Source organism: Pyxicephalus adspersus, chromosome 7 (assembly GCF_032062135.1).
Source record: "Pyxicephalus adspersus chromosome 7, UCB_Pads_2.0, whole genome shotgun sequence".
Lineage (NCBI taxonomy): Eukaryota > Metazoa > Chordata > Amphibia > Anura > Pyxicephalidae > Pyxicephalus > Pyxicephalus adspersus.
In genome coordinates this window covers 64,259,770-64,275,023 of record NC_092864.1, presented here as the reverse complement: position 1 = coordinate 64,275,023, position 15,254 = coordinate 64,259,770, and the positions used below count along the sequence as shown (strand labels likewise).

Genomic DNA, 15,254 nt, shown 5'->3' with positions numbered 1-15,254 from the left:
AACTGGACCTAACACACTCAAATACACAGCACATTGGTAATAAAGTACATATGATTAAACTTTGTTAAATTATATATCTTAGTAAAAGTAGGCAAGGAAAGAAACTGCATTGTGTATGCATATTATAAAGCGTACAGACAAGAAAACTGGAAATGGCTAGTGTTGTGATAGCTAGGTATAATTATTGTATCCCAAAGCTACGGGGGGCTAATGCACTAGTTCTGCGAACCACTTAAAATAAATCAAGCAATATATGTCTCTCATATGTCTATGGTCACGTCTGCCAAAGGTTGTGCCCGTTTCTCACACCACTCTTCTACCAAGAAAAGATCACTGTAATAATGTTTTTTCTCCTTTTCCTAATAAAGTGAATGGGAAAGGTGGGAATCCCTTTTTTTGCATGCGGTTGTAGCAGATCGCAGTGCAGTTCCTGAAAGTGACACGTGGCGTTTGGACATGCAGTCACTGATAAGGATTTGTGCAAATCTCACAGTTTTGTTGTGTGCCCGGGAACAGAAAACCATGAAGCCTTGAACCATGAACCTGAAGGAGCCCTAAATATTTATCAGAACAAAATTAATTAAAAAAAAAAAAACATTCTAGACCTCTCCAATCAGCAGATTAATTAAATCGTAGTCAACCAGACAAAACAAACATGCAACAGCAAATAAACAAAACAGGCTGTGTTCCACAGTTTAAACTGTATTCCACTCCTCCATACATGAAGAACATTTTATACCAGTACTAAGCATGAAGTCTCTTGTCTCTGCATCAGTTCTCTCCAATGATTTACATAATCAGCATGATGAATGGCAATGATAAATTCCTAACATCAAGTTAAAACTGATTTGACAATAGGATTTAGATGAAAAAAAACCCTCTCAGTTGAATATATTTTATTACATTTAAACTTACTCTATTATAATTATAGTCTGCATTCTCTAACAGCCATATTTGCATAGTGTCTGATAAATGTAGGCTGCCATTTATAAAGCTAATTTTAGTGAACGCGTCTGCATGAGGCTGCGTTTGTGTTGCATTGGGGGTTGTAGCGCGGTTACTGAGAACAATGTTCCCTCCGGTTGTTTCCTTCTCTGAACCACCAATACATTAACCTGCTTGCTATGCCCCTAGGTGCACCTGAAAGAGTCTTACCGATCAAACTTCTTCAATAATTCCTACGCCTATGACCCTAAAAGTATGCAGGCTCTGACTTTACTTTGACTGACTTCAGTGCATATTTGCTTCATGTAAGGCCTATTCCCCACTGACTTTAGGCAAGCTTCAGGCAAGAAAAAGATGTCTTGCAGTTTTGCTGCTGATATGTGACAGAGCAGCCGATCTCTCACCTGCTAGATAAGGTGGCCCTACTCAGCCACTCACCGTCCAGCTTGCCTATCATTTCACCCATTTCAAGTGAAACTCACTTACCTTTACTTGCACAGATGGGGGGGGGAGCGTGCCGATCTCACTGCGTTATGTAGGGCATGTGCATAAGGAGCAGCAAGAAGCGTCCTAGGATGCATGACGCAGGTATCCCAGGAGGCTTCCTGCTGCTCCTTCTGCGCATTCCCTACATAACGCAGTGAGATCGGCACACTCCCCCCCATCTGTGGAAGTAAAGGTAAGCGAGTTTCACTTGAAAGGATCTGTCTGTGTAAGGATATAAGGCGAGGGGCTTCACAAAAAAAAAAGAAAAATGTTTACCTTATTGTTTACCCTTGTTTAACCTTTATGTAAAGTAAAATGTTTGGCGATAGGTCCATTTCAACAGAGCCACACTCTGGTATATCCATGATACCATCAGTGGCACCAGCTGTGACAGCATTGTTTTATTTCAGAAACAAAAAAAGCAAAACAGGGCAAAGTAACTTTGATGCAAGAATCCATGGTGTCTGCCCAATTCATTTGATGGAAAGTTTTTGCAGTGTGTTTCGGTGTCACTTGTTGCAAATCTGAAGCACTAGAGACTAAGCTTAATTCAAGAATGAGCAAAGCCAAAGAAAAACAGGTTACTAAAATTTTTATAGGAAATTTTAGCAAACAGCAGCCCACATTTTTCTGCCAGCATAGGCTTTATATTAGGTCATTTTACATGCAAATTACTAACAGTATAGGTAAACCTGTTCACCTGTTTGTTAATGCCAATATCCAAACCGCCAACAACATGATGGCAACTCAATACATTTTGGGATATAGACACGAAAAAATGTAGTCAGGAAAACTTGCTTTAGTTCAAACCATGCTTTAGAGTGTGGAAAAAAAGTGATTTAGGTGACTTTTCACATGACACGGCAGGCTGGTCTGAGTATTTTAAAACTGCCTATGTACTAGGATTTTTACACAGAACCATCAGTATGGTTTAGAGCAGGAGTCCCCACCCTGTGGTGGTCCAAGGCTCTGGTCCAGGAGAAGGACCCCGCTTGGGAGGGGCACACCGGTCAGAGCCACGGACCATGTCTCCTGTATGTATTGTATGCTCGGGGGAGGGGGGCAAGTTGTGGCTTTGGAGAGCTTCTTCCCCTTTAAATGACACACAGCTCTCTGCGCATGCGCGGCCTGGAGTCCGTAAATGTAGTGGTCCGTGACGCCACTGTTTTAGAGACTAGCCTTGCAAAAGAGAAAAAAGCCAGCGAGCAGCATTTCTTGGGGCAAAAAATGCCTTGTTCATACCAGAAGTCAGAGGAGAATGGTAGGTCTGGAACAGGCTAATAGAAACACAATACCAACTCAAATAAATATTCGTTACAACTGAAGTATGCTGAACAGCATCTCTGAATGCACAACAGGTCAAACCTTGAAGCAAATGGCATACAGCAACAGGAGACCACACTGGGTGCCATTCCTATCAGAGAACCAAGAATGGGAAATTGGACAAGAGATTGTAAAAATGCTCCCTACCAACTTTCTGATGGTAGGGTTAGAATTTGTTGTACACAACATAAAAAGCATGGCTCCATTTAGCCTTGTATCAATGGTTCAATCTGGTGTAGTCTAATGGAATGGGGGATATGCTTTAGGACCCCATTACCAGTTGAGTATTGCTTAAATGCCACAGAATACCTTAGTATTGTTGTTGACCATGTCCATTCCTTTATGACCTGTGTGTACCATCTTCTGACGGCTACTTCCAGCAGGATAACATGCCATGTAACAAAGTTAAAATCACCACAAACTGGTTTTCTTAAACATCATAATTAATGCTCTGCACTCAAATAGCATATACAGTCACCAGATACCAACCCAACAGAGCTTCTTTGGGATTTGGTGGTTTAAGAGACTTTTAAAAAGGATGTTCAGCTGCAAATCTGCTGCATGATGGTATCAGGCCAATATGGACCAAAATGTCTTAAGAATGACATCAGCACCTTGCAAAATGGAGTCCAATTAATTATATATATATATATGTATACACACACACACACATATATACAGTACATTTCCCCTTCCTTGCAGGGTATGAGGGTTTGCAAAAAAAAAAAAAACGAAAACAAAACAACAGTTCTACTTTAAACTGAATGCATCATTCATGGTAAAGAACACAAACACTAACTTTGGCAATACAAACAAAGGCAAATTCTAATACATTGTATTGTTGATGACAAGGCAAGTAATCTTCAATTCCTCCCACTAGAGTGTATTCTAACATTTTTTCTGCCTCGTTTTTTGTTTTATGTAGCCTGGGAATAGCCCAGAAGCAACAGAGCTTCCTTCCAGCTAAAACATACATTTTACTTTTTTTGGGACCATACCCACGCTCTTCTTTCTATTGGCTTAGTGCTTCCTTCTGAAGCAGTTCTAAACTGTACATTGGACAGTGTTCTCCCCGGCCCCTTTTAGCTGGGCGTACCATCCGCCACATTTTAGCAACCCCCCAGCTGTTTTTGGGCGGTTACTGATGAGTTGCTAGACAATTTAGGGGGCTTCCATCCGCCCACATGGCTTAAAAAAATTCTGGATTATTATTATTATTATTATTAAACAGGATTTATATAGCGCCAACATATTACGCAGCGCTGTACATTAAATAGGATTGAGTAGTGTAGGAGATTAGCTCTAAATAAAGAGGTTATTCGGAAAACGGTACATTAAAATGCTGAGACAACAAATACATTTTACATAAAAAGCAGTTATGGTTTTGCAGTGATTCTTTCAGTCTAAATAATGTAGGCAAGTTCTCCATTTCCATTGTATTAAAAAAAACTGCACAGGTATTGTGAATCAATGTTCAGCAATTCCCTTACTACAGAAACAAAAAGGCTTTTCTTCCCGCTTTGGGTCATTGAAAGCTCTGTACAATAGACCTTTTCAGTGGAAGATTATTTAACAGCTGTTGTTGGTACCATCCCTAAACTATTTGTAACTGCAGCATTAACATCAATGCAGACATGGCTTAAAATGAAAGAGCTGGAAAAAATTGTTTTATTACCTTTACAAAGGCTAGAATTTATTGTTTTATTTGCCCTAGAAGAAATGAACATTTCTAGTCATTCACTGATGAGTTTTTAATGGAGAATGGAGGATTATTTACCAATTATTTTTTACATCTTGAAATTCAGAAAGCAGGTTTGTGTCTCTTCCTTTTTTTTCACAGGTTGTAATGAGGATTCACTTGTAGGAAGATCGCCTAGTTATGCGTTTCTTTATTGTAGACCAGGGGTCAGCAAACTCCGGCCTTTAATGCCGGCCATATCTGCCAGGGGGCGTTAGGAACTACCGGAGCTGGAGCCGCTGGAGCTCCGATGCCGCCTCATTGCTGTTGCTTCCGTATTTACCACGGCCAGCGGTGATACTTCAGCTGGTGCGGTAAATACGGAACGCTCCCTGAAGGGAAATCCCTCTTCTCTGCAATGCATACGGAGGGGAGGGATTTCAATCCAGGGGGCGTTTCTCTGGTGGTGGGCGGAGTCATTAGGGCGGGACTCAGAGTCCGGCCTAATGTGCTCCCGGCCATCCCTGAAATGGCCTAGTGGCCAAAAAAGTTTGCCGACCCCTGTTGTAGACTACCAGAAAGAAAGAGCACTCAGAGACAGTCAGTATGTACAGAAAGTATGTATGTGGAGTTATAAATTTGCAGAAGACTATCTTATGGAAGTAACATTTGCCCTTACTGTACATGAATTTCCACTTAGGTGGTGTTATGGATGTGGTTTACAAATGCAAAGTGTGGAAAGATGGTAGCAAACCAACCTTTGTCAATCTAGAAGCTGTCATATAACGACATGTAGTCATTAGGAATTGGAATATCAGTCAACAGATCCAGTCACACAATTGTTAGTAAGTAAAGTAAAGATCCTTATTACTCAATGCAAATTAATTCCTCAAATCTTACGAAGAGATTGGAAATGCTATAAGCACAAACACAGCATTGTGTGCCCCATTCCCTCAAGGTCTACAGGTGGAGAAATCAACAAGCAGAAAGATTGCATTCCATGCTTACCCAGTATGATGATATTCCCACATGTGTGATGTATAGATCACTCTATTAGCCCGATGCATAATTATAATTTTATATTATAATTAATAAAAAAAACAATACACTGCACATTTGAAGTGCATCTAAAAAGCTAAATAAAAGACTGCCACTCACTCCATACTGGAATGAATTTGTATTTCATCCCACAAAAATCCCATCACACATTACATAAATAAGCACATGTCCTGTCCAAAGAATGACTTGTACCTTGCATGTGCTCATGGGACGTGTAGTTTTCCTTTTCATGCTGCTATTTCATCATCAACTAGAAGTAACATTTGTGCAAATAACATATTAAAAACATTAGCACTGATTTTCTAAATTCTACTGGTTCTGTGCTTTTATGGTCTGATTTTAGAAAGTTTGCAGAAGAATGAGAGACAAATTCAAAATTGCAAAACTGATCTGGTCACACTTGTTGCAAAACAGGAAGCTTTACCCCAGAATGAAAGGGTTAAAGCAATTATTTCAAACAACCAATAGCTAAAAATGTACAAAAAAGTCTTTTTTTTTTATTTACTGCATCACAATGACCTCTAATTACTCTTGTCTTAGCCCTGATTAAGACTGAACTGCCGTGGAAATCTCTATGATTACAATTAAGTCATTATAGGATGACTAATACATTGCAGAATTGGAAAGTAACCAATACTGATTTGGTTCAGGAGACTTAACCTTAAAGATGCAAAGTATGGTCCGGGGCACTTTTCTATCAGCACCGTATTTGCTCAACAATGAAATGACATAGATTGGTGACACAATCTCTAACATAAAACCGCAGAGAGTCTTTTGTCCAGGCACTGATACACTGCACTGAGAAGAAGCAAGGACCTGATGACAGAAGCAAAGCGAAGAACACAAACCGTAATAATCCACAGGAAATCACATGCAGAGTCAGTGAAGGCAGATTTACAAAATAACCCAGAAAGAGAGAACACCAGATTGAAGAGGTTAAACAGGGAAAACACACTCATGACACCAGCCTAACACAAGCTTGGTGCTAAAGACTGGACGCCAGTGTTTTAAGATGGATCAGAAGGAGAGGATTTTTAGAACATTGGCTTAGCCAGGGCCACAGCAAACATGTCAGATGAACAATCGTCCCGGGTGCAAAATTTGATATTTCTACTGAGGTCCCAACAACCAGAACTGACCTCTATCCATTGCTATGGAAGAAAGATTTAGAGGTTAATGATCACTGACAGGTGAATACTGCAAACTGGTCACTAATGAGTTAATGACGCTGCTTGTGAAAATTAGATAAAATGCCCTGTGTACTAGAGAGCATCTTATCACCGATATAAATAATGAAAAGTGAGGTGCCGGGATGGAATATAGGGGAAATAGCAAAGTGCACTAAAACATACAACCCTGGGCTACATACATAGTCATTAAAAAAGTAATGAGAAGGTACTACTACAATGAGAGAGAGAGGGGCCGCTGCTGAACCTCCAAACGGAGTATGGACATGGTGCAAGGAGAAACATGGACATGGTGCAAGGAGAAACATGAACAGTATTTAATAAATAGTATGTGTGAGTTTCTAGAGAAGCATCTGTAGATAGGAAGGAAGGATGGGATGGTGGGATGATGATACTCTGAATTAGACATTATATGTTATGGGAAAATGAAACTGTGCTAAGAAAATAAACTAATTTAGCTTAAGGATATTATAATTAGGAATTGTAAACTGCATGTGTAAGGCCTGGTCCTGCACCAGTGCTTGCCAGACACCAGTCCCCTGATCCAACGTCGCACACTTTGCCCATAGCAAGATTTAGGTCATCTGTGTGTCATTTGATAGATTCACTTTTACTTCCTGTTTTGCAGACACAATAGGACATGAGAGGCAATCTAGCCAAAGTGCTGGAAATACTTTTGTAAACATTTTTCACTACAGCAAGATTGTATCTCTCTTCCAGTGATAACTTAACATTCGGGATTGCTTTCAGGAGGATAATTCATCATCAAGGAAACCCAGGAATAAAGAAAAAAAAAACACACACATTAAAAAAATGACAAGTTAAAAAGCTATAAAGGCAAAACTGCTGGGTAGTTAAGCAGAAAATTAACCAGAAAGATACTCTAGTTTGATACTTGTGATCCCACAGAATGTAAGTATGGAAATTTGTAGAATGGAACTATTTAGGTAGATCAGGATCAATTAAAAGCCGGCGTACCCAGACTTCAGATGCCCTGAACTGTATCACAGAGGCACAGTAAGTGTCATACTAGAATACTATGGATTAGGGATATCAAACCGCAAATTCCAAACGTAGTTTTCTGTGTTTGGGTATAAAGTACACCAAAGCGTGCCAATGCTGATAATGTGTGCTGCCGCTGAGCTATACTGCGCATGCTGTTGTGAATGGGCCCCTAAGGGTTTAAAACTACGCATGGAGAGGTGTTGACACAATTTCACACTATGGAAAACTTTACAATTGTACACTTCTTTCAGCAATAGAAAGTCAAGGCTTCAGTTGCTTCTCTATCCCCTATACCAGTAGTCTCCAACACCCAGGCCGCAGAACGGTGGCGGTGCGTGGCTGGTGAGTTGAAGGCCGCAAATGACAGGAAGCAGAAGCAGCCGGCGTCCTTCTTTACACTGCTCTACAGCTAGTGATAGTGTGACAGCGGGAGCACAGGAAGCTCTCCACACACCGGAGAATGGCGGAGCAATGTATGTAAGGCTTACACTTCTCTGCCATTCCCAGCAGCTCTGCCTGCACACCAACTACCTTACACTCAGGGTTCTCCCCAGGCCCTTTTAGCTGGGTGCACCACCCGGCACTTTTCAGCACCCACCCGGCTGTTTTTGGGTGGTTACCAAAGAGTTTGGTCACAATACAGGGGCTGCCACCCACCTACAATTTCTTCCCACCCAGCTTAAAAAAATTTCTGGGTTGAGCACTGCTTACACTACTCCGCTATTCTCAGCTAGTGTGCTGACAGGAGGCCGAGCTGCTGAGAATAGCATAGTGTAAGCTGTACATATACCGGGCCGCGGCTAAATTTTATTCTATGTTACCGCACCCTGCCGTCGGAAAATTTGGGGACCACTGGTCTACACCACCACATGCCCCATGCAGTGTTCATAAACAAACTGCTTGGAGAAAGAAAATATTTTTGACATGAAAACCTTTGCATATCTCTTCCAACAAGAAGACAATATTTTTCTGCTTTAATGAACTTGCATTACAACTACTTCAGAATCAGAAGCTTAAAGTAGAAAAAAACATTTTTTTTTTCAAATGGCAAAACTGTCTAGATATCTGCAAGCTACTAGCATTATGTATGAAGATCAGATACATACTGATGAACAAACGTCCTGCATACCAAAGGGGTCATGTCTATTTGCCAACCCATGCAAAAATGACTGGCTGCATAAACACAGTGAACCTTAACCTCTATAATGTGCATTAACGCACTTATGTTAATACAACACATAATATGAATTGCACCCTAGGAGTCGTTTTGTAAAGCCTAACACTTGCCTGCTAATAATTCTGCTTACTTAAAAATCATTTTCCATCTCAATCTTTTATAAACCAGAAAAAAACACTTCATATATGTATTTCACATACTTTTTTTTGTTCATGTTTTTATATATTTTTTAAAGCTGGTTTAACCTTATAATTTAAAATGTCTCTAATACAAATTAGCAGATAATGATTACAGGGCCTACCTGTATTGTAATTATAAATAGTTTATTTGTGGATGTTTCGTAGAAAACAAAGAGTATGTACCACTTCAGTCCCTTGGCATCTATTCATTCCCTGCACCTACAACTACAGCAGCTAAGTGATGTAAGAAAGCAATAAACAGGCCATTTGAGCGCTTATAAACTAAAACATATGAATATCATAATACCATAAATAATATTCATAGAAATAAAGAAGCAATGATATAAAAGTGTGCTGAAGCCATCAAAACTACTCAAAATAAGGTAAAAAAAAAATTCTGATTGGGCCTGTTCCTCTACTCTGTGGTCTGTAATATAAAAGAAACTTTATATGCATAGCTATTTAAAACATCCCAGGCTTCAATTACATTTATTTGTAGTTGACATAAAATTTTTATATAGAGAGATATATATATTTTTATATGGAGAGAACTCTTTAATTACAAAGACATTAAAGAATAGCAATTCCTGCACTGAAAATTGGGGTAAGATCACTTTATGAAACCTTTTCTCCCCCCGCACTATGCAATAATATATTCCATAGCACATAATACAGGACAAAAAGTCCCTACCCCCAAAAGACCTTCTAATGACCCTACCACAGTAAATCTGGTATATATCTGGATATTGATTGAACAGTCAGGCACAAGATCAATATTCCTCTGATTTTGATTGTTTATGTGAATTTCCTCAATGTGCCACTCTATACTCATCGGTTTTCAATAGAATGATCAGAACACTGCCAGCTTTGTACTGCTCAGTACTACTGAATTTCTAGATTGTAAGCTCTTCGGGGCAGGGTCCTCTCCTCGTCCTGTGTCACTGTCTGTACCTGTCATTTGCTACTCTATTTAATGTACAGCGCTGTGCAATATGTTGGTGCTATATAAATCCTGTTTATTAATAATAATAATCTATGCAGCTATAGTGGATAATATTTGTACCATCATATCGTTACAACATGTACAGAATCGTGCACAATACGATCATTCAAAATAATTGTGAATAATCATTGATCAGCCATTAATCGTTCGTTTTCTAACGACAATTACTGAACGTGTGTACGTAGCCCAATATCTTGCATAAACTCAAAACATCAATATCACCATAGGGTAACTCCATACCAATATGTAATCCAATAGTTTTATTATCATTTCTACCTTGGGATGGGATACCTTATTTTGGGGGATTTTTACTAACTAAAAAGATATAACAATGGTAATTATAAAGACTAATAAAATACTATCAGTATAGAGATACTTGGAAAAGAGTGTGAATATTCCTGTCCAATAAGTTTTCCTTCTTGGACTTCTTGGATCCATTGCTCTGTATAAAGGCAATGTTTGTTGTCACAGCTAGCAGGAAAGGTGAATATTTTCAGTTTCCTTTACAGGCAAGTTTTGTATAGCAAAACGGTCGGCTAAGTACACATGTGCAATGGTTCTGGTCCAATAATCGGCTCAGGGCCGATATCGGACGAGAATCTTGTGTGTATACAGTGCTTTTGGACGAGGTCCATGGTCCAAACGACTGTCCTGGCGGATCTATGGACGATGGATGACTAAACGATTGTAATGGAAGTGAAGGGGAGAGAGCACAGCGGCGTGCCGCTCCGTTGTTCTCCCCCTCTCCATAGAGCAGAACGATTCTCTCTGTACAGCATCCTTTCCAACAACAATTATTGCACGTGTGTACATAGCCTAAGCAAACCTGTAGTGAGAAAGTATAAAGGATGCCACCAATTCTGAAAATGCTAGCTGTCTTGGACTGATGCTGTCCAGTGGCTTTATATTACATTCTGAGCTACTGACTTGCAGTCATGCAGACCAGAAGTTCACGACTTTCCCATCCACATAAAAAAGAACTTTAGCGGCTGTAGAAATCAGCAATGCAACCCCTGTATTTTTCATAACAAAGGCGTCTTTTAATGGGTCTGGCTATAAAATGCTACTGCTTTTAAAAACTATAAATTCAAAACTCAGAAGTTGCACTTTTTAAAATTCTGTGAGCATCAAAGATCAAAACTGTACTCCATATTCGCAAACACTAAAGGGGCAATTTATATAGCAGTGAATCTGATAATCAGTAAACATTCCCTGGTGGAGAATCAATCACTGGCGATTCTCACATGTGCCAGGGAAAAGATATTCCTCCAGAGAATGTTTGCTGAATGCCAGATTCACTGCTGTATATTATTTTTATTATTTATTACTATTATTAATAATAGACAGGATTTATATAGCGGTAACAAATTATGCAGCCCTGTACATTATTAATATTAAACAGTATTTATATAGCGGTAACATATTACGCAGCGCTGTACATTATTATTATTAAACAGTATTTATATAGCGGTAACATTTTATGCAGCAGTGTACATTAATATTATTATTATTATTATTATTAATAAACAGTATTTATATAGTGAGGGGGGGGGGCAGCTCAGGATGCCACAAGGGAGAGGGGATGCAGCACAGGATACCCCAGGGGAGGGGGAGCAGCACAGGATGATGCCCCAGGGGAGAGGGGGGCAGCACAAGTTGCCCCAAGAGAAGGGGGGGCAGCACAAGTTGCCCAAAGAGAGGGGGGGCAGCACAAGTTGCCCAAAGAGAGGGGGGGCAGCACAAGTTGCCCAAAGAGAGGGGGGCAGCACAAGTTGCCAAAAGAGAGGGGGGGCAGCACAAGTTGCCCCAAGAGAGGGGGGGCAGCACAAGTTGCCCCAAGAGAGGGGGGCAGCACAAGTTGCCCCAAGAGAGGGGGGCAGCACAAGTTGCCCCAAGAGGGGGGCAGCACAAGTTTCCCCAAGAGAGGGGGGGCAGCACAAGTTGCCCCAAAGGAGAAGGTGCAGCACAGGATGCCCATGGAAGAGGGGGGCAGCAAAGGATGCCCCAAGGGAGAGGGCCACCATATTACGCATCACTGTACAATAAATTGCAAATGACAGACAGATACAGACAGTGACACAGGAGGAGGAGAGAACCCTAGACCCCTAAATGATAAAATCTAACCTAATACAAGCCTGGCATTATAAACATTACCTTATTCATTCTACTATTAAATCAATATTTTGAAAAGAGAAAGTTAAGGAAAGTACATGGAGGACAGACCACGCATATCGACAACTACAAATGAGAGTAAAGCTGCGTACACACGTGCAATTTTTGTCGTTGGAAAGGATCTTTCACGATCCTTTCCAACGACAAAGGACTACACGATGCATGAACGGTGCTGTACATACATCACCATTCTGCTCTATGGAGAGGGGAGCGACAGAGCGGCACCCTGCTGCGCGCTCTCCCCCTTCCCTTTCATTAGGATCGGTCGTCGTCCATCGTCTGTGGATCCGCCAGGACGGTCATTCGGACGATGGACAACACCGACTGTACACACGGCAGATTTTCGCACGATATCTGGCCGATAAAAATCTGACGTGTGTACGCAGCTTTACTCTCCTGGAGGTGAGAAGTTATTCACATGGTAAAATATGCTACTGAAACCACAGTGAGACCACAAGGGAAATGTAAGAAACAACCACAAATTCGGATTCACAATAAAACCCAGACACTCCTTCAGCCAACATAAAACAAAGAGTGGCGGCACACTATTTTATGAATGGCTTTGAATTATTTCCAATAATAAATCTGGGTGGGTAGATGCATCTGAAAAGGGTGTTTCAGCAGTAAGGTAATGCAACGTTCCTGAAATATTTCTTATGACTCAATCAATATGAAATTGCTGTAAGAGAATGTGTCATCCCACAGATCAGTAGTACATCAGTGAAAAGCCTCATGACTTTACAGGTGTACGAAGCATTGCAATAAAATGATGATCTCCTCACATCAAAGCTTAATATTTATGTGGGTGCAGGGTACGCTACTTTACACAAACTAATGAAGTGTGAATGGAGGGTTGATGTGTTTAGGAACAGAATCACCAGGTTGCTACAAAGTGAAGCATGGTCCTGATTTACTAACATATGTCAAACTTTTATATATGTGCAGAAGAACAAATAAAGAAAAGAAAAACTCTGAAACATTACCAAATATTTAATAACTAAATTCTTATTCACCAGTCGCAATAAGGATCAGTTAGGGATCATTCACACAAGGGTGCTTTATCATAAAATTCACTTAAATGAATAAATAAATGAAGTCACACCTACAACAAGATTTATCACACTTTGTATGTGTTGGGGTACAATTTACATATGAAAGGCAATGCAGTGCACCAACACGTGTTACCATAGAGGATAATCTGCCGTCTTCAGGTGTAGGGAAGCCGGACGACAATTACTTTTATCATCTTTTATTTGTAAGCAGAAAAAAAATTGCACTGATTTAGTAAATCAACTCCATCAGTTTACGCAGGGCTGCAGCAAACTCATCATGAAAGCAGATGTACAACCCAACACGGGTTCATTTAGGGGTCAATCAATTATTTCACGCAACTTTCCCCAGGATATACACTTTATGTGAATGTTTTGTTTAAACATTAAAATGACCTTGTCCTTAATATGACAAAGATCTGTGAATGAAATATTCCCTTGCAGCTATCTAAAAGGAGAGTATAGTCTGTGCAATTGTCTGGGTTCTTTTCAGTCATTCTAAATTTTCTCCAACATCCCAAAACCATACAAATAGGTGAATCCCCCCCACAAATAAACAGATTATGTTAGGGACAATAAATGGCATGACTATAAGTCTATGGATATTAAAGTGCTGCATAGCGTTTGTATTACATCAATACATCATATTAATCTCAGAGCTGCTGATATACTCCAATTACTTTTCTATAATGAAGTGCTGATCAGCAAACTCACGTCTTCTTAGGGTGACAACGGTGGAACACGCTTGCACAATGAGTGTCACCATGGTAACTTACAGTCTGTACTGGAAGCACATGGGAAATAGGGACAAAACGCTGTCACCCCATGACAGGGAGTACAGACGTCGGAGGAAGGATCACCAAGTAATATTTATTTAAAGCTGCAGAACAAGCAAAAGTCCAGTCAGATCTGAAATCAGTCATTCACTGAAACATTCCTTGGTGGAGAATCTTCCAGGACCACGTGTATGAACAGCAGCTCCACTGACCCCATGGAAGCACTGATGGAATGCATACATGGAAGCTGGCTATATGGTTTATCTGTTCTGCCCATACATTTCTAAATTGTATTGCATTTTGCAGACCGGATTTGTCTCGGTCATAGTTCACTTACACCGAATAATGTAAACAAGTCACAGAGTGAACAGCTCAGCTCATTATGATGCTGATTGGCTCCTTGTGCTGCTTCCCTCTCACAGTGTAAGCTCTGCTCAGATTGTAAGAGACTGACACCAAATCACTTTAAGGTGTTTGCATTTCAATTTGTGATGAATTAATAAATACAGATTTTGAAACTGTCACTACTTCCCAGCACTACACATCCCCCCTCCTATTGTGTGTTACTTCCCCCACCTCTTAGATTGTAAGCTCTTCAGGGCAGGGTCCGCTCCTCCTGTCATTTTTTTTGTCTGTCATTTGCAACTCATATTTAATGTACAGCGCTGCATAATATGTTGGTGCTATATATATCCTGTTTATAATTATTAATAATAATAATAATAATAAAATACAGATCTGTATTAACAATATATCACATCTGTCTAGTTTTTGCTTTCAATATAAAAATTGAAATTACATTAAAAAAAGTCCCTTTTTATTGTACAGCGTGGCGTAATATGTAGGCGCTATATACATCCTGTTTATTAATGTTAAGGTCTATATGGAATATTAGTATAAACTACAAAACCACAATGTTTCCAAATCCCATGTAGATCTCTGTATATATGTTATGTGATTGGAAACATCATTGTATACAAACTGGGTGAAGAATTAGGATACAAAGTAAACATCTACCAGGTACAAATGAAGAATCATCATATGACAGAAGGGAAATGTTTAGCAAATTCTGATCATAGCTGCAATAAGGATTGCTGGCCGGTCAGCGATGACACTTTATAATGAATGTGACGAGAGGCAGCTGTGATGATGATTGGGATAAATGAATATCATGATGAATGTACATGACGGGTAGGAGTGGAGCAACACAATCTG

The 15,254-nt window shown here is 40.0% G+C and overlaps 1 protein-coding gene across 22 annotated transcripts in view; it reads right to left on the bottom strand.

Moving 5' to 3' along the window:
- The window catches only part of ABI2 (abl interactor 2), a 43,996-nt gene that overhangs the window by 27,961 nt on the left and 781 nt on the right, over nt 1-15,254 (bottom strand). The window lies entirely within an intron of this gene.